The sequence below is a fragment of the Schistocerca gregaria genome, chromosome 8, assembly GCF_023897955.1.
Source record: "Schistocerca gregaria isolate iqSchGreg1 chromosome 8, iqSchGreg1.2, whole genome shotgun sequence".
In the NCBI taxonomy this organism is placed as follows: Eukaryota; Metazoa; Arthropoda; class Insecta; order Orthoptera; family Acrididae; genus Schistocerca; species Schistocerca gregaria.
In genome coordinates, this window is record NC_064927.1 from 311,207,973 (window position 1) to 311,233,501 (window position 25,529).

Genomic DNA, 25,529 nt, shown 5'->3' on the forward strand with positions numbered 1-25,529 from the left:
AGCTACACAAAACTGACTGTACAATATTAAGGGATACTAATACAACGACAACTTACATAACTTATAATTTACATATTTTACATAATGAACTAAATGATGTTCGTGCACAACTGTGTAACTACAACTACACCGCCTTCACCCTTTATCAGCTCTTCATCATTTTATGACTCACAACAGAATGGACAGTGGCATAGGTGGTCCATTACCTGTTCTCCACCGCATTCACAATATGTCGGTCCTTTGGAAAGTCCCCATTTGACAAGGTTGTTCCTGGATTTACCAGCACCTGATCTTAGCTTCAGCGATCTCCAGGAGGACCAATTTAAAGTAGCTCCAAGTGGTAGCACTCGGAAGATTTCATCCATGTTTGAAGTTGGCAGCACGTGAAGACATAATTACTCCTGCGCTGAAGTAAGAAAACTTCTTCCAGGTTTCAAGCTAGATTTTGATGGTTGATGATTCTCGAGAGGGTGTAAATGATATAGCTCAACCATTTCCCCTTTCAACGTCCTTAGTTATTTAATGACGTATTTCACGTGCTGCCGTACCTGCCAAGCAATAGACCCTGTCTGTAACTATCCGTTTAAGACATCCAGTTGTCAGTCGTGGAGTTTAATTCAGTTACTTTGCTCGGGTGGAGCTGTACTATATGGGATACGCATATCGTCCTGCATAGAAACAGAGTGCCAGGGAGGAGGTTCTGATAACTTGAGCTTGGACTCCCCTATTACTGCAGTTTGGTCCCGAATGACGTTATTTCGAGCTAGTGTAGGGGACTGATGACGTCAGATGTTAAGTCCCATAGTGCTAGAGCCACCTGATGCATTTTTTATAAGGCGTCAGATTTTTCATTTTCAACAACAAGGAAACGGTTACTGAACATAAAAATGAAATGCTTCTCTTGAAGGTAATTAATGTGAAATGCGACCTAAACTGAAACCACAGATAGCAGTACTCGACGATCGGTGATTAAAGGTGTGTAATGCAGACAACACCATCCGAACAATAATTTCAGAGGTAATTATGAGAAGGCTTTGCGCCAAGTGGATGCAGTATTTAAGGAGTTCTGACCAACAGCCGAAGAGAGAATGAGTATCTGGACCATTTTAAAAACAACTGAATTTTCTAAAACGATTGGTTGCTCTGAATTCGTGAAAAAATTTGTATTTCAAAAATAAAAAGTAAAAAGCCTCTAATTCCTCGGGACAACGAAGTCACATAGATGCAGTGTGACTTTTGGTGCAAGTTCTTGGAACATCTCTCCTAATTCTCTGGTATCAGCTGAGTTCTACCTATTCTCAGTCAGTTTTAGTCTGTTTCTTCAAAGCTGCTGAGTCCAATAAAGCGGTACCCGCAGTTTCGGATTTTGCTGACCCAGAATGCTACTTCAGGGATAGAATTTACTCACCAGAAAAACGTGGTACAAACTACATTGATCTGAAACCTCACTGCAGTGAGAAACACTTATAATTTTTCACTGTAAGAGAAGTGTTCGAGTGATGTGAGGAAATTGCATAAGAAACTATTGACGACCTCGGAAAAGATTAGTTTGGATCCAGTGAAATGTAGGAACACGCGAGGCCATACTGACCCCACGGTTTATCTTACTAGACAGTAGACATAGAGAAGAAATCACACCTCCGTTTGTAGCGTTAGTTGATTGCGAGAAAGCTTTTGATAGTGCTCATTAGAATACACTCATTGAAATTTTAAAGGTAACAGGGAGTAAAATACAGGGAGCGAAAACTTATCTACAGTTTGAACGGAAATCAAGCTGCAGCGCCAGAGTCAAACGGCACGAACGGGGAGCAGTAGTTCAGAGGGGGGTCTCGCCTAGCTCCCTGATTCTTCAGTCTGTATACAGGGTCTTACAAAAAGATATGGCCAAACATGCAGGAAACATTCCTCACACACAAATAAAGGAAAGATGTTATGTGGACATGTGTCCGGAAACGCTTACTTTCCATGTTAGAGCTCATTTTAGTTTCGTCAGTATGTACTACCTCGATTCACCGCCACGCAAATGTGCAACCACGTCATCAACACAGATTTTCTGTGAACGTTTGGGCAGCATTGATGGTGATTTCTTGATTGGGCCCCATGTTCTTCCACCTACGCTCAATGGAGCACATTATCATGATTTCATACGGGATACTCTACCTGTGCTGCTAGAACATGTACCTTTACGACACAACATGTGGTTCATGCACGATGGAGCTCCTGCAGATTTCAGTCGAAGTGTTCGTACGCTTCTCAACAACTGATTCGGTGATCGATTGATTGGTAGAGGCGGACCAATTCCATGGCCTCCACGCTCTCCTGACCTCAACCCTCTTGACTTTCATTTATGGGGGCATTTGAAAGTCTAAGCAACCCCGGTGTCAAATATAGAGACTTTTCGTGCTCGTATTGTGTACGGCTGTGATACAATACGCCATTCTCCAGGGCTGTATCAGCGCATCAGGGATTCCGGAGGGTGGATGCATGTATCCTCGCTAACGGAGGACATTTTGAACATTTCCTGTAACAAAGTGTTTGAAGTCACGCTGGTATGTTCTGTTGCTGTGTGTTTCCATTCCATGATTAATGTGATTTGAAGAGAAGTAATAAAATGAGCTCTAACATGGAAAGTAAGCGTTTCCGGAAACATGCCCACATAACATATTTTCTTTCTTTCTGTGTGAGGAGTGTTTCCTGAAAGTTTGGCCGTACATTTTGTAACACCCTGTATAGAGCAAGCAGTGAAGAAGAAAGTATGGAAAAGGAATTAAAATTCAGGGAGAAGGCATAAAAGCTTTTCAGCTTACCACTGGCACTGTAATTCCGACAGAGACATAAAAGGTTCTTGCAAATCCAATTGAACCAAATGGACAGCGCCATATTGTGTACCATGATTCGTCACTCCACAAAACGTTTATCCACTTTTCAATCGTCCGCTCTTTACACACCTTACACCAAGCGAGGTGTCGTTTGGCATTTACCGACGTGATGTGTGGCTTATGAGGAGCCGCTCAACCATGAAATCCAAGTTTTCTCACCTCCCGCCTGTTATAGCACTTGCAGTGGGTCCTGATGCAGTTTGGAATTCCTATGTGATGGTCTGGATAGATTTCTGCCTATTACCCATTATGACCCTATTTAACTGTCAGCGGTCTCTGTCAATCAACAGACGAGGTCGGCCTGTAAGCTTTTGTGCTGTACGTGTCCCTTCACATTTCCACTTCACTATCACATCGGAAACAGTGGACCTAGGGATGTTTAGGAGTGTGGAAATCTCGCGTACAAATGTATGACACAAATGACACCGAATCACCTGACCACGTTCGATGTCCGTGAGTTCCGCGGAGCGCGCCATTCTGCTGTCTGACGATGTCTAATGACTACTGTGACCGCTAATATGGAGTACCTGCCAGTAGGTGCCAGCACAACGCACCTAATATGAAAAACGTATGTTTTTGGGGTTTCCGGAGACTTTCGATCACACACACATATATATACAAGGTGTTTCAAAAATGACCGGTATATTTGAAACGACAATAAAAACTAAACGAGCAGCGATAGAAATACACCGTTTGTTGCAATACGCTTGGGACAACAGTACATTTTCAGGCGGAAAAACTTTCGAAATTACAGTAGTTACAATTTTCAACAACAGATGGCGCTGCAAGTGATGTGAAAGATATAGAAGACGACGCAGTCTGTGGGTGCGCCATTCTGTACGTCGTCTTTCTGCTGTAAGCGTGTGCTGTTCACAACGTGCAAGTGTGCTGTGGACAACGTGGTTTATTCCTTAGAACAGAGGATTTTTCTGGTGTTGGTATTCCACTGCCTAGAACACACTGTTGTTGCAACAAGACGAAGTTTTCAACGGAGGTTTTATGTAACCAAAGGACCGAAAAGCGATACAATAAAGGATCTGTTTGAAAAATTTCAACGGACTGGGTATGTGACGGATGAACGTGCTGGAAAGGTAGGGCGATCGCGTACGGCAACCACAGAGGGCAACGCGCAGATAGTGCAGCAGGTGATCCAACAGCGGCCTCGGGTTTCCGTTCGCCGTGTTGCAGCTGCGGTCCAAATGACGCCAACGTCCACGTATCGTCTCATGCGCCAGAGTTTACACCTCTATCCGTACAAAATTCAAACGCGGTAACCCCTCAGCGCCGCTACCATTGCTGCACGAGAGACATTCGCTAACGATATAGTGCACAGGATTGATGACGGCGATATGCATGTGGGCAGCATTTGGTTTACAGACGAAGCTTATTTTTACCTGGACGGCTTCGTCAATAAACAGAACTGGCGCATATGGAGAACCGAAAAGCCCCATGTTGCAGTCCCATCGTCCCTGCATCCTCAAAAAGTACTGGTCTCGGCCGCCATTTCTTCCAAAGGAATCATTGGCCCATTTTTCAGATCCGAAACGATTACTGCATCACGCTATCTGGACATTCTTCGTGAATTTGTGGCGGTACAAACTGCCTTAGACGACACTGCGAACACCTCGTGGTTTATGCAAGATGGTGCCCGGCCACATCGCACGGCCGACGTCTTTAATTTCCTGAATGAATATTTCGATGATCGTGTGATTGCTTTGGGCTATCCGAAACATACAGGAGGCGGCATGGATTGGCCTCCCTATTCGCCAGACATGAACCCCTGTGACTTCTTTCTGTGGGGACACTTGAAAGACCAGGTGTACCGCCAGAATCCAGAAACAATTGAACAGCTGAAGCAGTACATCTCATCTGTATGTGAAGCCATTCCGCCAGACACGTTGTCAAAGGTTTCGGGTAATTTCATTCAGAGACTACGCCATATTATTGCTACGCATGGTGGATATGTGGAAAATATCGTACTATAGAGTTTCCCAGACCGCAGCGCCATCTGTTGTTGACAATTGTAACTGTAATTTCGAAAGTTTGTCTGCCTGAAAATGTACTGTTGTCCCAAGCATATTGCAACAAACTGTGTATTTCTATCGCTGCTCGTTTAGTTTGTATTGCCGTTTCAAATATATAGGTCATTTTTGAAACACCCTATATATATATATATATATATATATATATATGAAGGTAACTGATTTAGAAGCAGTAAATGGCCTTGTATTTCGGTAAAATTTGATGGACTAGTGGTTGTTTTGACATCTAGGACATTAACGTCAGTCGATTATCTATTCTAAAATAATTTGAGAGTACGTGATATGGAGTAGTATTTGAACAGCGGTAAAAAAGTTTGAATCGGGGGAGACTCCACATCAGATATCAATAATTGAGTAGGCAGACGTATTATATCTAATTATTACTGGTTTTGAGTTTACTGCAGTTAATGAGTATTTTTATACCAGACGACTTTCGCTTCTATTTACAAAGCATCTTCTTTGGTCATTCTGGAGATTTGGATACATAATATATATGTTTGTATGTTTTGGTCTTTACGGATTGAAACAATATTCACACTCCACACATATTATAAAATGGATTTAAGTAAGTAAGTGTGTTTGCTCCAAATTTGCAGACAGTATTGACCTACACCACTGAATGTACCTGTAAAAATATGATTTTAGACAAATAGTTTAGGAGATACGTGAAAAAGTGCCGCATCGTGAGTGACATTTTCATTTATTACTTTTTTATTACTGACTATATTCGCAACACATTTCGCAGTCTGTGTCCATATATAGCACTGGATGTTCCTGCAAAAATACATCACTGTACGACACGTAGCACAGAAGATGTGGCCGCGCGAAAACGAAATTGCAGGGCAAAATTCGCTAGAGATACCTGTGAAACCTGCTTTGTCGTAAATGTGAAATATGTTTGACGTATCTGTACGTGCGCAAAGTCCGGGAAAAAAAGTCTTCCCAAGACCTTGGATGAATATCAACCAAACTTTTTACACTTATTATATGTTATGTGGAAAGAAATATTGTGAGGGTAAGAACGAGCAATCTCTTGTTGAGGTGGGTTGACAGCTTGGAGAGAGGAAAGGGGAGGAGGAGACGGAGAGAAAGAGGGGAAGGAGAAATGAACAGAAAGGGGAGAGGAGGAGATGGACAGAAAAAGGGAAGAGGAGGAGCTGGATGGAGAGATGGTGAAGGAAGAGATGGACTGACAGAGGGAGGAAGGAGATAGTGAACAGAGACAGAGGGGAGAAGCAAATGGACAGAGAGAGGGAAGAGACGGACAGAGATTGGGGAGGAGATGGACAGAGAAGGGAATGAGGAGAAGATGAATAGAGAGTGGAGGGACAGAGAGAGAAGGGAGTAGGATAAGGAGAGAAAGAGAGGAGCGAGGAGGAGATAGTGTAATGTTTCGTTTTTCCTAGCGTGTTACATTTATTTCAAGAAAGGAAAGCAAAATCTTGGGGAAAAAATAAACATCTCATTACCTGCAAGAAAATAAATGCAAACACTTACGGAATTTATAATTGTGCATTGAACTTTAAACAGTTTTCTTGCTGCATGAACTGATTTTGTAAGAGATATTTTTTTAGTTGTATGAATCAAAGGTCAGACCAAGAAGTCGCCGTTCGAAAGCGGTAAGTTTGAAGGCATAAGACGGCGTTATTGTAAACTGTCAATGCAAGGAAACGCAGGGTGTCCGAGCAAGAGGTATACAAAAACAAATCCTTATAACGAAATAACTCGACATTTTATGTTTATGGGTCAGTACGCACGTAAATTCATCGGTCAGTGAGACGGAACTCTTGGAGAAACGTTTGAATCAAATGCTGGAAAACATCCTGAAACGCCTGTTATTAAAGGGCCATGGAAACATGTGTGCTAAGCATTTCCAATAATACATGAAACACATGAGACGCATTTGCAGTTGCGAATGCGGACAACCATCAGCTGTGTAGTGGAATAATGGAATAACTTCAATGAAAATCTGGAGGCGAACGCGGATCTCCCGCTTTCAGCGAGCGGTCGCCTAAAGCCCTTTGGCTATCAGTTACGACTCACGGCCAGCTCCAAACTTTCATTTGCCGTCGTTCGTCACTCACAAGCTGCATTGGCAAACATTACGTGATTCCCATGCAGTGGTAAGGGGGACATGTTTACTGCTTCTACCAGTTTTTCCATTCGTCTGTAAAGAATTCGCGTTAGTATTTTGCAACTGTGATTTATTAAACTGATAGTTCGGTAATTTTCACATCTGTCAACACCTGCTTTCTTTGGGATTGGAACTGTTATATTCTTCTTGAAGTCTGAGGGTATTTCGCCTGTCTCATACATCTTGCTCACCAGATGGTAGAGTTTTGTCAGGACTGGCTCTCCGAAGGCTGTCAGTAGTTCTAATGGAATGTTGTCTACTCCCGGGGCCTTGTTTCGACTCAAGTCTTTCAGTGCTCTGTCAAACTCCTCACGCAGTATCGTATCTCCCATTCCATCTTCATCTACATCCTCTTCCATTTCCATAATAGTGTCCTCAAGTATATCGCCCTTGTATAGACCCTCTATATACGCCTTCCACCTTTCTGCTTTCCCTTCTTTACTGAACTATACGAAAAAAAAAACGTAAATTAGTTACAAACTGCGGCGTGCACTCACTGTATTCAACACACAAACGTCACAACAGATATTCGGATTTAGGTTATGACATGTTCCACTTGCTTCCCAAGACTGGCGATGATGTGGCGCAGACGAATAGCGAAAATCTGTATGGCCCGCTAAAGTGTCGGAACATCGATGCTGTCGATGACCTCATGATTGGCTGTTTTCAGCCCAGTAATGGTTTTGGGGTTATTGCTGTACGTCTTGTCTTCAATATAGCCCCACAAGAAGAAGTCGCATGTGCTCAGATCCGGAGAGTATGGCGTCCATCGAGGCCCATGCCAGTGGCCTCTGGGTACCCCAGAGCCAGAATGCGGTCCCCGAAGTGCTCCTCAGGACATCGAACACTCCCTGCTTTTTTCCTTCGTCGTTATCGGAGACTGACGTGGATAGAAAGTTCGATTCAAATTCATTCTTAGCAATTTTCGCCTTTTCGTGTCCTGTATCGACATTATTTCCCCTTCACATCACTTTCTAGGACTTCACAACAGAATAAGACCTGTGGTTTCACGGGTCCCCCGTCAGCACAGTCATTATGTTTATTCATTTGTTTCCTGCGTAGATTATGAGCGTTGTCTATTGTAGGGAAACAATGCCATCAGCAGCTAACAAGTAGATTGCACTATCACTTATGTCAAACAAATAAGCATAAATATCATTTCAAAACTTGGTCACATTATGTAAGACAATGAAAATGTTGAATATTGTGAATCTCAACATGACTCACTAATTAGTTACGTCAAAAATTGACGTTTTGTAAAATTCTAGAGGCATACAATATTAAACCTAGAAACTTATACTTTTGGAATTAGATTCAGTTTATCACGAAACCAAATGGTAGCAGTTTACAGGGAATCTCGTCTATTACTTTTTGAATCATTCCACTTTTTCGAAATATTAGAAGCCCATAGTATTGAAGTTTTGAATTTTTAAGAAGAACCTTATTTTTTAGCCCTTAATTTCTTTAAACGAATTAGATTAAGTAATCTTTGTTATTAAGCTACTAAGTCGAGATGACAGCACTACATTCATGATACCAAGTTTCGATATTGTAAAGCTTCAACATACAAAGATAAAAACAAAAAGTTAAGAAGCCACCATTTAACATAGATTTCGTTTGGAAAACTGTGGAGTTCAAAATATAAGAGCTATCGGGCTAAGAATTTTATAGAGGGTAAATAATTTTGTAGTCACGAAGGGTGCTGGCTGGGCACTGCTACCAACGCTGGAATAGTTTCGATGCAAGCGTTCCCTTAGCCGTCCGCATCAAGCGTATATAAACAACGAGCTGTCTTCACCTAGGAGGTTATTCGATCGTTGTCGGTCTAACGGGAAGGTGCAACGCTCCATTGTGAATCTGTCTTGGCGTACGCTTAGGCCTCGGATGGCGTTAACAATGGATGACATCATTGTGTTTCGGTCGAACATGTGTAACTGGTAGTAGTACGTGAAAGAGAACTTACTTGGGTTAAGAATTTGTCTGGAAATCCCGTGTTTCCTATCTGCGTTCCGCTTTGCGTGCCGCCCGCTATATTGCAGCAAACCACGTGATGTCCGAAGTGTCCGAAACTATTCTCCCCTTTTAAGGCGATCAGCTAGCTTTTTGTACATGGGAAAAAGCAGTAGAAATCACCTGTGAACTGGTTCACGTGCTGTGTACAGTAAGACAAGCTTTAATAATTTTCATACTTATTCTTGTGCCTGTGAACATACATAATAATATACCGTTTCGTTGAACGACTTTCATTCATCGTCGTTGTTCCTTATACCTTTGCATTTTTCTTAGAGAGTTAGAACATTTTATTTCAGTTTAGGGGAGATGAGAAGTGGACCAGTGGAACGAAGGCTAGGCACAGCATGCAATCCGTCGCTTTCTAATAGCAGTCCGCACAAATGGTTTTCAGGTCAGTGTGAAAGGTTGTGTTGTTAAAAATAGTTCCCACTTACAAAATATGATCAAAGCACCCCATGACTACAATATCAACGATTCAGAACTGGAATCGGTCAACTCGTACAAACATTTGGATGTAAAAATTTTCAGGGATACGAAACTGAACGACCGACCAACGACCTTGCCGCAGTGGTAACACCGGTTCCCGTCAGATCACCGAAGTTAAGCACTGTCGGGCTTGGCTAGCACTTGGATGGGTCACCGTCTGGGTCTGCCGAGTGCCGTTGGACATCGGTGTGCACTCAGCCTTCGTGAGGCCAATTGAGGAGCTACCTGCTCGAGAAGTGGCTGCACCGGTCACGAAAACTGACAACGGCCGGGAGAGCAGTGTGTTGACCACATGCCTGTCCGTATCCGCATCTGGCGACGCCAAATGGCTGAGGGTGAAAAGGCGGCCGGTCGCTACTGTTGGGCCTTCAAGGCTTGTTTGGACGATTTTTTTTTCTTTTTAAATGGAACGATCACATAAAAGCACTCCGTCTTCAGGCCACAAGTGGCCCATCGGGACCATCCCACCACCGTGTCATCCTCAGCTGAGGATGCGGATAGCAGGAGTGTGTGGTCAGCACACCACTCTCCCGGTCGTTACGATGGTTTTCTTTCACCGGAGCTGCTATTATTCGGTCGAGTAGCTCCTCAGTTAGCATCACGAGGCTGAGCGCACCCCGAAAAATGGCAACAGCGCATGGCGACCCGGATGGTCACCCACCAAATGCCGGCCACGCCCGACAGCGCTTAACGAGAACCGGTGTATCCACTGCTGCAAGGCCGTTGCCACAACGATCATATAAGCTCAGTCCTACTTCACCCATCGCCCCAAACTGCATGTATCGAGTTGTGTGTGTATGTGTTTGTGTGTATTGGTGTTCTGTTGTGTGGATGGATGCAGTTGAATGTAAATTAGTGAACAGCTGCTGCGGAAGATGGCCGTGCAGAAAAACACTGAAGTATTATCGTATGTACAAGGGTTATTCAGAAAGTAAGGAACGATCGATCGCGAAATGGAATCCATGAAGTTTTGCACAGCTGTGTTGGGCAGTGTCTCTGCTATGCCCGTCGATCGCATTACGTCATTCTTTTTAGTTCTGAGCACACAGGGAGCACATAAAGATACCTAGAACAATAGTGTCTCCCGCCAAGCCCGAGGGCCTGGTGAGAAATTTCGCCTGAAGCTATGCAGACAACATTACATAACTGTCGTGCCTTTTCTTCTTCAAGACAAAAAAATGGTTCAAATGGCTCTGAGCACTATGGGACTTAACATCTAAGGTCATCAGTCCCCTAGAAATTAGAACTACTTAAACCTAACTAATCTAAGGTAATCACACACATCCATGCCCGAGGCAGGATTCGAACCTGCGACCGTAGCCGTCGCGCGGTTCCAGACTGAAGCGCCTTGAACCACTCGGCCACCAGACCGGCTTCTTCAAGACAATTCTCAGCCGCATTCTGCAGGGGCAGTGAAGATACTCTTGTGTCTTTTTCAGTTGGAAATGTTCGATTACCCACAATACAGCCCGTAATTGTCTCCGTCTGAGTTTCATCTCTGTTCACATGAACCGCTGACTATGAAGACAACATTTTACCACAGGCAACGAGCTGTACGCTAGCGTAGAGAATTGGTGGAAAGCACTGGCGGCTGTCTTGTATAACGAGGGTATTGGAAAGTAGGTACAACGCTACGACAAATGTCTAAGTTGTATCGGCGACTATGGAGATAAGTAACTGGAGGTTGAAGTTAACTGTAGCAAATAAGACAGATTTGATTTTCACTGTGGTTTTCATTTCGCGACCTATCGTTCCTTACTTTCCGAATAGCCCTCGTATATCTGACACTGCAATTAACTGAGACGGTGATCGCTCATTTTCTTTTGTCGTAGTTCGAATCTGCATCTTCGCTATTTCTTTTCAAAGATCCAGCTTACAACCAAATGAACATGCCTCATTGTTATAAGTTATCAGATAGTACGAACGAATATAAAATATCTTCCCATTACACATTATACCATCCAGCCAACAATGACATGAGGCACTTTGGTTTCTGCCTGCCCTTTTTAGGCCAATCACACCACAACATACGTGTCCACGAGCATCGGATAGTGATCTCGCATGCCGCTGGCTGTGCTCAGGAAGTTGGTTTACAAGCGCTTCCCGTTAACGCCGTTTGCATGGGCAACTGGCTGGCGCGCCGCGCAGGCCGGATTCCGCTGCGCGACCTTTAACCGCAGTCTCACGTGTCGCGAGCTTTTCCCGCCAGCGTGCTTTTTTTCTCCCGCGCGTACGTGCCGGCAAACGCAATCTCTATTATAGGCACGCCACCAGAGCTTGCCAAACCGCGATACGCGGCCTCCACTTGCAGCGGCTGACGTGGGCGTCTGCACATTCGCATGATGTAAATGCCGTTTGTCTCTAGTCGAGCTGAAATACACACGTGTCATTTTCACATCGTCCCTTCAGCGAACAAGAGAAAAGAAAACAAAAACAAGACAAAAAACTAAGAAAGGCTCAAGAAGACTCGCATAAAGGTAATAGTCGCTTTACCTCTACATCTACATCCGTACTCTGCAACTCAATGTGAAGAGCACGGCAGACGGCACTTCCCATTCCACCATTTCTTAGAGCTAGCTCTCCTTCCATTAACGTGTGGAGCGCAGGGAGAATGGTTGCCTAAGTGGGCACTGCCATTGGTCTAATGTTTCTACATGTGAAAGATGGTGTTTACTCAAATTTCGCTAGTAGCGCCATTATGAGGATTCAGATCACATTTGTTTCAAATACAAGCTCCAATACCCGCGAGCTTTAGTTACCTTTGAGACAGGACGCGGTGAGTTGATCTTAGTCAAGCATCCCTTTATGGCGACAAAGACGCCATCATCAACACCTCACTGAGTTTGAATGAGGATGTGCAATAGGACTACAGGAAGCTGGTTGTTGCTTCTGCGATACTGCAGGAGACTTGGTAGGAATGTGGTCACTGTACATGACTGCTGGCAGAGGTGGTCACGCGAATGTACGGTCACGAGAATACCGGCCTTCGGACGGCCACGTGGCACTACCGAGAGGGAAAACCATCGTGTTTGGCGTATAGCTCTGGCGCGTCGTATTGGTTCTGCAGCAGCAGCTGGCACCGCAGTGACACAAAGAAGTGTTGCAAATAGACTACTTCAAGGACAGCTCCCAACCTGACGCCCTGTAGCGTGCATTCCACTGACCCCAAACCACCGCCAGTTGCGACTTCTGAGGTGCCAAACGAGAGTTCTTTGGAGGGAAGGGCGGAGGTCTGTTTTGTTTTCTGATCAAAGGTGCTTCTATTTCGGTGCCAACGATTGCCGTATGTTGGTTAGGAGGAAACCAGTTGAGGGTTGTTGTATGTGAACTGGGGACCTAGAAACGACAGAGAGGCTCCATCCCCGCCACAGCCGTAGTGGTCCACAACCCGACTACGACTACCGCAGTCCACTTCACCCCTCCGCCGTCCCACACCGAATCCAGGGTTATTTGCGTTATTGTGCGGTTCGGCCCCCGGTGGACCCCCCCCCCCCCCCCCCTTCCACCAGGGAGCGTCTCACACCAGACGAGAGTAACCCCTATGTTTGCGTGGAAGAGTAATGGTGGTGTACGCGTACGTGGACAACTTGTTTGTGCAGCAATCGCCGACATAGTGTAGCTGAGGTGGAATAAGGGAAACCAGCCCGCATTCGCCGAGGCAGATGGAAAACCGCCTAAAAACCATCAACAGATTCGCCGGCTCACCGAACCTCGACATAAGGCCGCCAGGTGGATTCGTGCCAGGGACCAGGCGCTCCTTCCCACTCGCAAAGCCGTCCGTTATACCGCTCAGCTAACCGGGCGGGCAATTGAGGGTTTGCAACCAATCTGTCTGTATCCTAGACACACTGGACGTACGACTCGAGTTATGGTCTCGAGTGAGATTTCGAATTACAGCAGAAGGACGCTCGTGGTTATCCCCCCCCACACACACACACACCACCTGCAAATCTGTACGTCAGCATTCCAGGGAATGTTTTCCAACAGGATAACGCTCGCCCATGCACCGCTGTTGTAACCCAACATGCTCTACACAGTGTCAACATATTGCCGTACATTATCGCATGACAATTCCTGTCATCCACAAACAAGCCGTCCCTGTACTGACTGACCTAGTGCAACATGCATCGAACATCATCACACTAACCGACATCTGGCACCTGTACAACACTACAACACAATTCTTGCACGTTTGCTCGCTTGCATTCAACATTCTTGCCGTTACACCGGTTAGTAATGTACCAGTATTTCACATTTGCAAATTGCGTATCTCGCCCTTACGTTAACTTGTGATCTTGAAATGTTAATCACTTAAATATGTTTGACAGCAAATGAATTCCCAAAATTTAATTACTCTACATTAATTATTTTTTGGTATTGCGATTTTTTTCCGTCAGTGTATATTCCTAGTTTCATCAAATAAACTGGTTCTGGAAACTTTGTATGTAGATTTTCTCGGGACAGTTTCTGTCTGTCTTCAAGCATCTGCCACTCCAGTTTCTTCAGCATCTTACTGACACCCTGTCTTTCACTGCTCGAACAGACCTGAGGCGGTTCTAGGCGCTTCAGTCTGGAAACGCGCAACCGCTACGGTGGCAGGCTCGAATCCTGCTCCGGGCATGGATGTGTGTGATGTTCTTAGGTTAATTAGGTTAAGTAGTTGTAAGTACTACGGGACTGATGACCTCAGATGTTAAGTGCCATAGTGCTCAGAGCCATTTGAACAGACCTGAGGCCGTTCGTGCTGCCCTTCTCTGTACACGTTCAATTTCCCCTTGTTGTCCTGTTTGGTACGAGCCCTACACACTTGAGCAATATTCTAGGATGGGTCGCGCAAGTGGTTTGTAACCATATTCTTCGTAACTGACTGCTTTTCTCTAGTGTTTTACCGACACACCGAAGTCTGCTGCCTTCTTTACTCACGTTTAAGCCTTTGTGCACTTCACGTCTCTGCTAAATGTTAGACCTAAGTATTTGTGTGAGTTTACAGATTCCAGGTGCGACTCACTACTATTATATCAAGGAAACTATGTTTTCTCGTTTTGTGAAGTACAAAACTTAAATTCTTGAACATTTAAATAAATTTTCCAAGATTAGTACCTCTTGAACTTCTTGTCATAGGATATGTATGAAGCCTTTTTCTCAGACGGTACTTCATTATAAATAACTGGAGCATCCGCAACAAGTCTGAGATTACTGTTGATATTTCCATAAAGTCAGTCACGTACAATATGAACAACAAAGTGCTGCGACACACTTCCTCGTTAGGATGATGCAAAGTTGATAATGAATTTTGACCGTGAAGACCCGATGGGCTCTTCAATTACTTAATCAAAAAGGTTTCTTTCTACGCAGTGTAAAACAAATGGCTCTAAGCATTATTGGACTTAACATCTGAGGTCATCAGTCCCCTACAACTTAGAACTATTTAAACCTAACTAACCTAAGGACATCAACCACATCCATGCCCGAGGCAGGATTCGAACCTGCAACAGTAGCAGCAGCGCGGTTTCCGGACTGAAGCACTTAGAACCGCTCGGCCACACCGGCCAGCTCGGTTAGTGGGATGATGTTCCATGATTGTTGCACTTGGTCAGTCAGTACAGGAACGGTTTGTTTGTGGAGGACAAGAATTGTCATGCGATGATGTCAGATATGCGTTCCACTGGAGATAGATCTGGTGATCGAGAAAAAAAAAAAAAAAAAAAAAAAAAAAAAAAAAAAAAAAAAGGTTCAAATGGCTCTGAGCAGTATGGAACTTAACATCTATGGTCATCAGTCCCCTAGAACTTAGAACTACTTAAACCTAACTAACCTAAGGACATCACGCAACACCCAACCATCACGAGGCAGAGAAAATCCCTGACCCCGCAGGGAATCGAACTCGGGAACCATGGCGTGGGAAGCGAGAACGCTACCGCACGACCACGAGATGCGGGCTGGTGATCGAGCATGCAACAGCAATATGTCGACAGTGTGTAGAGCATGTTGGGTTACAACAGCGGTGCATGGGCTAGCGTTACCCTGTTGGAAAACAATCCCTGAAATTCTGTTCAAGACTGGCAGCACAACAGACTGACGATATTCGAAATCACACTCCAGACCATAACTCCAGGTGTACGTCCAGTGTGTCTAGGATACAGACAGGTTGGTTGCAGACAACTGTACCTGAAGCGTACCATTTGAGTTTGATGGTCGTAAATGGTTGTGTGATTGGTGTGGTGCAATGTTGGTGTTGTATGATGATGACACAAGAAAGAGCGTGGTACCTGGTTCCGGCACAGAGACTGGTCCGTTACAGTACAACAAAAGAACTGCCGGGCTCATCGTATGACGGGTCGAATCAAATGCCCTCACTTCATGAGGCACTGCAGAAAAGTTTGGAATTAATCGTGAGATCGGATCAGAATCTGGTCATCAGACTATTTATGCTGAACCTCTCCTCTTCTCGTTCCACCACCAAGATTCTAACTGGCTACGTCCCAGTCGTGCGACACGCCACCGTACAAGGGAACTACAGCTGTCCCTGGTACAATGGCTATGGCGAAATGTGTAGATCACATCTACATCTACAGCATACTCCCCAAGCCACCTAATGGTGTGTGGCGGAGGGTACTTTCGGTACCATTATCGGTACCATTATCTGATCTCTCCAACCTTGTGTAATATATTGATTATTTCTTGCTACTGTAGTGTTATCTTGAAGCGGTGAGAAAGGAAGACAGACGTTCAATGGCATGGAAGCAGAGACGATGCTGAGGGCAGACGAAACTAGGAGAGAAGTAAACCGTAAGGGAAGAGCCTTGCGAACATGCAGACTCCCCCAGATTCTGTCCCAGGGCGCCAATTACTCTTCAAGGAAATAACATGTAACTTTAAAAGTCGTGTAGACGCTGTGGTAGGTTGCCACCGCAGAACTTTGTAACCAACAGGCCCGTACTAGCGTATAAAGCCAGCTTGATACCAGCCCTGTCAGTAGGCTCTCAAGGTTTGGAAAGAAAAACTGTAGACCTAGCAGTCTGCGGGGAGCCCGAAGGGTGGAGCTAAATGACGTGTAACAATAATGTTGCAAGCCTTATTTGGCAGAGCAGGCACGTTCAGCTGTCAGCTGAACAATGTTGATACCAAATACGGACTTACTTAGTGCAACTGCATTAGCATCCCCGCCTTAGGAGCAGTAGAGGGGACCTAACTAAACCGTGTTTGGCAGGCACCTGCAAGAGACCTACGGGACTGGGTGGGTGGCTAAGTGGGAAAAACAGTGCCCACACGCGACTCTTTAAAACCCCTAGATTCCGCATTTTGGCAGAGTTCTAAGTCAGACGATTTGGGATCCGAATCCTCGTCCGTCGACTCCAGCCTCGGTCCAGCTCCGCGTAAGTCTGCTCTCTCTCTCTCTTTGATTGCCTCACTGAACAGTGTCACATTCAGTTATGTTTTGTTTTGCACCTAAGTTGTTACCTTAAGATGCTGCTAGTGTTTGCTAGCCGGCCGCTGTGGCCGTGCTGTTCTGGGCGCTTCAGTCTGGAGCCGCGTGATTGCTGCGGTCACAGGTTCGAGTCCTGCCTCGGGCATGGATGTATGTGATGTCCTTAGGTTGGTTGGGTTTAAGTAGTTCTAAGTTCTAGGGGACTGATGACCACAGATGTTAAGTCCCATAGTGCTCAGAGCCATTTGAACCAAGTGTTTGCTACTGTGGTTAGCATCCACTCCTGGGACTTCTGCATTGGTTTCTGTTGTAACAGTGTTATTCAGGCTTTTTCCAACCCTAGAACTAGCCTCCAGTGTATTAGTTAGTCCTGTCTGGAATAAACAACTATTTCAAAACCCTGTTTGTCCAAGAGTCTTCACAACGGGTTCCCTACCGAGTCCTTCATTTCTAGTACATGCCTGTACCAGTGTTGGCTCGGATAGAAGAAAACAATCAAATGCTTTCACTGTGAATTGTCCTTTTGCCTTCTGCTCTGTACCGCTCGGAAGCGCAGACTGACCAGTAACCCCTTTTTCCCTCTCTCACCTAAGTCAGGACATGACACCTGTTCCAATCGCGAATAGTGCGTGGGAAAAATGATTGTCCGTAAGCGTCTGTATTGGCTCTAATTTCTCGAATTTTCTGCTCGTGGTCAATAAGCGAGACGTATGTGGAGGAAGTAATATGTTGTATGACTCCTCCTGAAAAGTGCCTTCACGAAATTGCAGTAGTAAATCTCTCCGTGACGCACAACGTCTCTCTTGTAACATCTGCCAGTGGAGTTTGCTTATCATCTCCGTAACGCACTCTCGCCAGCTAAACGATCCCGTGGCGAAACGCGCCGCACTTCGTTGGATTTTCTCTATCTCCTCTGTTAGTCCTACCTGACAGGGATCCCAGATAGATGAACAATACTCAAGAATCGGAATGAGTTGCATTCCCTTCAGATTCTTCTGGTGTCTGCTTTTCCCACTATCTGTTTTATATGGTCATTCCATTTACGGTCGCTCTGGATAATTACGCCTAGATATTATACGGCAGACACTGTCTTCAGCTCTTTCTCGTCAATGGTGTAGCTGGTACAGTAGTGGATTTCTTTTCCTATGTATGCGCAATATGTTACATTTATTTATGTTCGGGGTCAACTGCCAGAGTCTGCACTATTCATCAATTCTCTGTAGGTCGTTCTGCAAATTCTTACGATCTTCTGGCGTTGCTGCTTTGGTATAAACAACTGCATCATCGGCGAATAGCCTTAAAGAGCTTCCGACGCTTTCTACTAGATCATTTCTATTTATTGTGAACAGCAAACGGTCCTATCGCACTTTCCTGTGGTGATCCCGATATTACCTTTCGGTTTAGCTCCGTTAAGAGCGACGTGCTGAGTTCTATCTGCAAGAAAGTCTTGAATCAAATCGTAGATCTGCTCCGATACTCCGTAAGCTCGTTTTTTTTTTTTTTTTTTCATGAAACGGCAATGCGCGACGGTGTCAAATGCCTTACTGAAGTCAAGGAACACGGCATCAGCCTGAGCACCGTTGTCCACTGCGCTGTGGATCTCACGATGGAACAGAGCGAGCTGAGTTCAGCAGGTTCTCTGTTTGCGGAGTCCATGTTGATTTTTATACAGGAGCTGTTCATTTTTCAAGAACATCATAATTTTTGGGCACAAAACTTGTTCCGCAATTCGACAAAATATTGACGTCAACGATAAAAGTCTATAATTGTGTGGATCTGTCTTACGGCATTTCTTAAAAATGGGAATGACCTGATCTTTTTTACAATCATTAGGTACCTTTCGTTGGTAAAGAGATCTGCGATAAATTACTTCTAGAAGGGGAGCAAGTTCTTTCGCATAATCTTTATAGAATCCTATAAATATCTCACCTGGTCCTGAAGCTTTTCGACTACTAAGCGATTGTGGCTGCTTTTCAGTTGCATGATCAGTTATCTCAATATCAGCCATTTCGATGTTCGCACGACGATTGAAAGGAGGGACAGTGTTACGATCTTCCGCGCTGAAACAACTTCGGAATACCGAATTCAGTATTTCGGCCTTCTCTCTGTTATCTTCCGTTTCGGTGCCGGTGTGGTCGCTGAGAGAATGAATAGATGATTTTGACCCACTCACTGATTTTACGAGTACATACGACCAAAACACCTTAGGGTTTTTACTCAAGTCGGTTGACAACGTCTCACTTTCAAAATCATTGAATGCTTCTCTCACTGCTCTCCTTACGCTCATTTTCGCTTCGTTCAGCTTTTGTTTGTCAGATAGGTTTTTACTTCTCTTGAATCTGATATGAAGTGCTCTTTGTTTACGTAGCGCTTTTCTAATACGGCTATTAAACCATGGTGGATCTTTCCCATCGCTTAAACCCTGACTCGTAACATAATTGTCTAGGGCATATCGAACGATGCCTTTGAATTTTTTCCATTTGTTTTCCACATATTCCTCCTCGACACCGAATATTTGATGGTGACTCCTGAGATATTCTGAAATTTGTATCCTGTCACCCTTGCTGAGCAAATACATCTTCCTACCTTTCTTAACATTCCTTGTAGCACCTGTCGTCATAGATGCTGTCACAGTCTTACGATCACTAATAACTTCCTCTACGTTAACTGATTCGATGAGTTCAGGTCTGTTCGTTGCCAGGAGGTCTAAGAAGTTACCCTCACGAGTTGGTTCTCTAACTATCTGCTCAAAGTAATTTTCGGACAAGACAGCCAGAACAATGCCACACGATTCCCTGTCTCTGGCACTAGTTTTGATGCCACAACACTGTCAATCTATACCTGGCAAGTTGGAGTCTCCCCTACTACAACGGCATCTTCTTTTTCTTCTTAATTCTCTTTCTTCCTCTCCTCTATTTCCCTTTCTTCTTCTTCTTCTTCCTGTTGCCACAAATTGTACTTTGCCAACTGTCATATACCTATACCTATACCTATCATATACCTAGTTTGGGAGGAAGGAGAGTGAAATTCAATCCATGTTCCTTGGAAATATACTGGGTGGTTGGTCAACATTCTCAAAGCATCTTTCCAAGTCGGCGAAAAAGTGAATCCTCGAAGTAATAAAGGAAACCGCTGTGGTGCCGATGCTTCAGTGCTGTAATCTGCGCCTCTGGGAATCGTGCTGCCAGCCTTATTGGTGGAGCACAGTCGGCACAAATAAAGCTGGCGCGCAGCTGCACACTGCTCTGAGGAGAAACGCGGGACACGACGCAGCAGGCAAGCCTCTGAGCTGCACGCCTTTCCCACCACTGCCCCTCCACCGATCTGCAGGAAGACTGCTCTTACAAGAATATAATTCGAGAGCCAAAGCTAGTACAAGTCAGCTTTATTATTCACGTCTGCACGAGCGGCCACTGTCTCTTTAAATCCAGACAGCAGAATATATAATTAGCTATGATTTGGACTCGAAGGAATACTGAAGGAAAAACTCGAGAGACATTTTCCCAAGGCAATGAAATTAAAGAAGTTTCAACGATCATGTTTTGTTCCTTCGCCCTATGGACGTTACGGACTCCCCTAAATTGTTTCCGAACAGGCGGTGGCTTGGTTTTGACAATTTTGTGGAGTGAAGTCTGGACGTGTGGCACTGAAGACCCTGTAATGGAACAGTGTTACATAGCATGACGTGTGGTGTCTTATGGATATGCGGTTTCACTGATTTACGAATACGTAATAGTGCTCATATACAAAGAGACATGCAACCAAACTTTGTCAGACTATAAGATGATTTGATATTGCGTGTTTAACTATTGTTGTACCGTTAAATATATCAAAGAACCTAAAATGTAAATGGTCTGAGCTCATCCTAAAGATAATTTAACTGATTGTTACGAGATGCATTGGATCTGTGGTAGACATTAGACCTCTTGAATGAGACCTGTCGTCTTTTACTACTGCATGTTACTGGTAAGATCTGCAACGCAAAATATCCCTATACTGTTTCCCTAACTTTCCCCCCCCCCCCCCCCCCATGAACCATGCACCTTGCCGTTGGTGGGGAGGATTGCGTGCCTCAACGATACAGATAGCCGTACCGTAGGTGCAACCACAACGGAGGGGTATCTGTTGAGAGGCCAGACGAACGTGTGGTTCCTGAAGAGGGGCAGCAGTCTTTTCAGTAGTTGCAGGGGCAACAGTCTGGATGATTGACAGATCTGGCCTTGTAACAATAACCAAAACGGCCTTGCTGTGCTGGTACTGCGAACGGCTGAAAGCAAGGGGAAACTACAGCCGTAATTTTTCCCGAGGGAATGCAGCTTTACTGTATAGTTAAATGATGATGGCGTCCTCTATTCCGGAGGTAAAGTAGTCCCCATTCGGATCTCCGGGCGGGGACTACTCAAGAAGACGACTTTATCAGGAGAAAGAAAACTGGCGTTTTACGGATCGGAGTGTGGAATGTCAGATCCCTTAATCGGGCAGGTAGGTCAGAAAATTTAAAAAGGGAAATGGATAGGTTAAAGTTAGGTATAGTGGGAATTAGTGAAGTTCGGTGGCAAGAGGAACAAGACTTTTGGTCAGGTGAATACAGGGTTATAAATACAAAATCAAATAGGGGTAATGCAGGAGTAGGTTTAATAATGAATAAAAAAATAGGAGTGCGGGTAAGCTACTACAAACAGCATAGTGAACGTAATATAGAGGCCAAGATAGATACGAAGCCCACGCCTACTACAGCAGTACAAGTTTATATGCTAAATAGCTCCCCAGATGACGAAGAAATTGAAGAAATGTATGATTAGATAAAATAAATTATTCAGGTAGTGAAGGGAGACGAAAATTAATAGTCACGGGTGACTGAAATTCGAGAATAGGAAAAGGGACAGAAGGAAACATAGTAGGTGAATATAGATTAGGGGTAAGAAATGAAAGAGGAAGCCGTCTGGTAGAATTTTGCACAGAGCATAACTTAATCATAGCTAACACTTGGTTCAAGAATCATAAAAGAAGGTTGTATACATGGAAGAAGCCAAGAGATACTAAAAGGTATCAGATAGATTATATAATGGTATCAGAGAGATTTAGGAACCAGGTTTTAAATTGTATCACATTCCTGGGGCAGATGTGGACTCTGAGCACAATCTATTGGCTATGAACTGTAGATTAAAACCGAAGAAATCACAAAAACGTGGGAATTTAAGGAGATGGGACCTGGATAAACTGACTAAACCAGAGGTTGTACAGTGTTTCAGGGAGAGCATAAGGGAAAAATTGACAGGAATGGGGGAAAGAAATACAGTAGAAGAAGAATGGGTAGCTCTGAGGGATGAAGTAGTGAAGGCAGCAGAGGATCAAGTAGGTAAAAAGACGAGGGCTAGTAGAAATCCTTGGGTAACTGAAGAAATATTGAATGTAATTGATGAAAGGAAAAATACAAAAATGCAGTAAATGAAGCAGGCAAAAAGGAATACAAACATCTCAAAAATGAGATCGACAGGAAGTGCAAAATGGCTAAGCAGGCATGGCTAGAGGACAAATGTAAGAATGTAGAGGCTAATCTCACTAGGGGTAAGATAGATACTGCCTACACGAAAATTAAAGAGACCTTTGGAGAAAAGAGGACCACTTGTATGAATATCAAAAGCTCAGATGGAAACCCAGTTCTAAGCAAAGAAGGGAATGCAGAAAGATGGAAGGAGTATATAGGGGATCTATACAAGGGCGATGTACTTGAGGACAATATTGTGGAAATGGAAGAGGATGTAGATGAGGACGAAATGGGAAATACGGTACTGCGTGAAGAGTTTGACAGAGCACTGAAGGACGTAGGTCGAAACAAGGCCCTGGGATAGAGAACATTGCATTAGAACTAGTGACGGCTTTGAGAGAGCCAGGCCTGACAAAACTCTACTATCTGGTAAGCAAGATGTACGAGACAGGCGAAATACCCTCAGACTTAAAGAAGAATATAATAATTCCAATTCAAAAGAAAGCAGGTGTTGACAGATGTGAAAATTACCGAACTATCAGTTTAATAAGTCCCAGCTGCATAATACTAATGCGAATTCTTTACAGACGAATGGAAAAACTGGTAGAAGCCGACTTCGGGGAAGATCAGTTTGGATTCCGTAGAAATATTGGAACACGTGAGGCAATACTGACCCTACGACTTATCTTAGAGAAAAATTAAGGAAAGGCAAACCTGCGTTTCTAGCATTTGTAGACTTAGAGAAAGCTTTTTGCATTGTTGACTGGAATACTCTCTTTCAAATTCTGAAGGTGGCAGGGGTAAAATACAGGGAGCGAAAGGCTATTTACAACTTGTACAGAAACCAGATGGCAGTTATAAGAGTCGAGGGGCATGAAAGGGAAGCAGCCGTTGGTATGGGAGTGAGACAGAGTTATAGCCTCTCTCCAATGTTATTCAATCTGTACACTGAGCATGCAGTAAAGAAAACAAAAGAAAAATTTGGAGTAGGTATTAAAATCCAGGGAGAAGAAATAAAAAATTTGAGGTTCGCCGATGACATTGTAATTCTGTCAGAGACAGCAAAGGACTTGGAAGAGCAGTTGAACGGAATGGACAGTGTCTTAAAAGGAGGATATAAGTTGAACATCGACAAAAGCAAAACGAGGATAATGGAATGTAGTCGAATTAAGTTGGGTGATGCTGAGGGAATTAGATTAGGAAATGAGACGCTTAAAGTAGTAAAGGAGTTTTGCTATGTGGGGAGCAAAATAACTGATGATGGTCGAAGTATAGAGGGTATAAAATGTAGACCGACAATGGAAAGGAAAGTGTTTCTGAAGAAGAGAAATTTGTTAACATCGAGTATAGATTTAAGTGTCTGGAAGTCCTTTCTGAAAGTATTTGTATGGGGTGTAGCCATGTATGGAGGTGAAACATGGACAATAAATAGTTTGGACAAGAAGAGAATAGGTTTCGAAATGTGGTGGTACAGAAGAATGTTGAAGATAAGGGGGTAGATCACATAACTAATGAGGAGGTGTTGAATAGGATTGGGGAGAATATAAGTTTGTGGCAGAACTTGACTAGAAGAAGGGATCGGTTGGTAGGACATGTTCTGAGGTATCAAGGGATCACCAATTTAGCACTGGAGGGCAGCGTGGAGGGTAAAAATCCCAGAGGAAGACCAAGAGATCAATACACTAAGCAGATTCAGACGGATGTAGGTTGCAATAGGTACTGGGAGAGGAAGAAGCTTGCAGAGGATAGAGTAGCATGGAGAGCTGCATCACACCAGTCTCAGGACTGAAGACCACAACAACAACTCCCAAGAATGACTCTGCAAGTAGGGGCTTTGTCTGCTTGCCTGCAACAAGTACCAAACATAATTTCTGATTAGTGGGCCAAATTTATTTAAATATTAATTAATTAAACTGATAAAAAGGCGCCATCTCATAGATCATTTGATGATTTAATAAAATACCAGTCCATATATTGGATATACAATAATTAGTGTAAATTTCATTGAAACATTGCTAAGAAGAGGTGCAAACTGACTGATTTTAATGAGCCTGACTAGGGAGCGGAATGGCCCTGTGAGATGTAATAACAAATAATTTAGCAGTAATTCACATTTATTTTCTCACTAACAGTAACATTCACACACAGAAGTTAAAATACAGGTACTTAGGATGCTAGGGCTCGCAATGACTCATGGCACATTATACAGCGCAGCTTCTGGACCTATACATGTGGGGCAAGACTGCTAAATTACTGCATACGATTTATCAAGATCACACACACACTAACTAAAGCTGTACATTATGTGACGGCACCGCTCGTTCACGCCAAGTTACAGTTGCTCAAAAGATCTCATCAAATAAACTGAATACTTCTGAAATTCACACTGTTCCCTGACTGAATTAGGTGTTGCGACACGATTATCAATGCCACGCAGCAGGGTGACTACCGGAAACTCAAACAAAGCTCTCACACATTTCATTTCAGCAAACACAGATGCTACTCAGAGCATCCGTAGTCACCAGCGTCCTAGGGAAGAGTAACCAAGTCGTCTCTCCAGACCGGGGTCCAGTCACAGTGACCAAAATGGCTCAGAGCGCGTAATTGGTTTCTACCTGTAGCAACCTCAAATTGGTGCTGACCAGTGGCCAATATTGACTCTCTGACCCTACGTAGCCTTATTCGAAGCTCTACGCAATGGTTGGCTACACTGCTCGCAACATTCATAGAACTATGTAGCGGCTCACATAGAGACGTTACACTCTAAATCTACATATACATAGACACTGCGCAATCCACCGTAAGGCGCGTGGGAGAGGGTAGACCGTACTGCTACTAGCCACTTCTATTCTTGTTCCACGCGCAAAGAGCACAAGAGAAAAACGACAGTCTATATGCCTCCGTATGAGCCCTAATTTCTAATACCCTATGATAGTGGTACTTAAGCTCAATGTATGTTCGAAGCAGCACTACTGCTCTGCAGTCAGCTTCAAATTATGGTTCTCTACATTTTCTCTTTAGTGTTCCCCGAAAAGAAAGTCGCCTTCTCTCCGGGGAT

At 44.1% G+C, this 25,529-nt stretch overlaps 1 pseudogene; it reads left to right on the forward strand.

The window, feature by feature from the left end:
- Positions 1 to 9,617: 9,617 nt before the first annotated feature.
- LOC126285588 (5S ribosomal RNA) lies at positions 9,618 to 9,736 on the forward strand (annotated as a pseudogene).
- Positions 9,737 to 25,529: the final 15,793 nt, after the last annotated feature.